The sequence below is a fragment of the Austrofundulus limnaeus genome, unplaced genomic scaffold, assembly GCF_001266775.1.
Source record: "Austrofundulus limnaeus strain Quisiro unplaced genomic scaffold, Austrofundulus_limnaeus-1.0 Scaffold640, whole genome shotgun sequence".
Classification (NCBI taxonomy): domain Eukaryota; kingdom Metazoa; phylum Chordata; class Actinopteri; order Cyprinodontiformes; family Rivulidae; genus Austrofundulus; species Austrofundulus limnaeus.
In genome coordinates this window covers 64,928-66,665 of record NW_013953042.1, presented here as the reverse complement: position 1 = coordinate 66,665, position 1,738 = coordinate 64,928, and positions in this window count along the sequence as shown.

Sequence of the window (1,738 nt, the reverse complement as noted above, 5' to 3'; positions counted from 1 at the left end):
AGCTGCCCAGCGAGAGAGAGAGAGAGAGAGAGAGAGAGAGATTTAACTTTAAAGGTAAGATCTAATCACTTGGGAAGTTGACAAATGTTCCATATTTACAGTCCATATGTAAAATTGTTTAAGTCAGATGTAAAAGCACAGTGACAAAAGACACTGAGTTAAAATACCTTCGTAATGATTTTATATTATTTTTATTTTTGTTTATTCCACTTTCTCAAAAAGGGAAAACAACTTTCTGTATTTAATAAATTACTGTACAGGTGAATATTCTGAATTCTGTGATTCTTTTTTTCACTGGCATAAAGGGAAAATGATTGTAAGAAATTACTTGGCTTCCTTTAACAGCTGCTGCTTCTTTTTCCAAATGTATGGGATAAACCTGAACTATCCAATTTTCTGTTACAGCCAGTGTCAGTACGTAGGAAGTGAAAAACCTGCACCATTAAACATGACTTGAATTGATTGATGAGGACAGAAAAATGTTTTGTTAATTATGAAAAAAGATTAAAGATTGATTAGACCATTGTCATGACATGATTGTTGCATGAAAAAAGGGACTTCAACATGTATTTGATGGTTTTGAGCCCTTTTACTTCTTGTTAGCCTCTCTGGCCAATAAAAACTCTTGTTTCTAACTGTTTACGAGCCTTTTTCTGAGCATCAGGTATGTCCATCCATCCATCCATCCATCCATCCATCCATCCATCCATCCATCCATCCATCCAGCCATCCATCCATCCATCCATCCATCTATTCATCCATCCATGTATCAACCTTGCCGACTTGTTCTTCCTTTTAGGCAGTTTAGTTCATTTTTTGTTAATGTGTTTTATTGTCAGCCATGCTTTTATTTTGACATGAAAAACTATGGTAAAAAAGAAAGTGTGCATTAAGAGTCAGTGCAGCACATACTAGTGCAGAGGGAGGAAGCATGCTCTACAACATAGATTCTCAAACTGGGGTCCCAGGACCCCCAGGGGTCCGCGAGCTGCATCTTGGGTGTCCTCAAAAGTTTTCAATAAATTCTTAATTTGATTTTTTTTTTTTTAATGCATATGGGGTACAATACACTAGTAAAACAAACATACTAAACCAAACAAAAGATAATATTCCCATGGCATTTAGGAGGTAAAATGATATTAAATTATTTTTAAAACAGTATGGGGTTTATGAGGGGGTCCCTGGAAAATTTTTGTCCTTGTAAGGGGTCCCCAGACTCAAAATGCTTGAGAACCCCTGCTCTACAACATGAAAAGAGATAAAGCCTTGTGTAAMTCATGGAGAAGCAACGCCTGTATGYATGATTATTTGTTTTCTCAGTGGTTTCATTTGTGAATGTGTGCTAAAATATAAGCTTTGTTAAGCTAGTTAGAGCAAGTGTAAAATATCAGACACATGTTCAAGCTAATTGCTATGCACCAGCAGATGGTGCTGTTTCACTGTGAGTTCATAGACTTAAATAATAGATCACTAGACTGAGCCACGCCCATACAGTTCACTGTTAGCATCTGTGACAGACTGGAGGAGCAGAAACAGACCTAACAGGACAACAGCTCACAGCCTCCATAGAAACTAATATGTAAACAGATCTGTTTCACAGATTATCTGTCATGTTTTTACAATAAATTTATAACTATGTTAATTTCATTCAACAATCATGTAAAACAGCAGATTTATACCAGAAAAATATATGATTTATAATTAACAATGATCTAAACCAGACCTGAAGTCAGCCTGT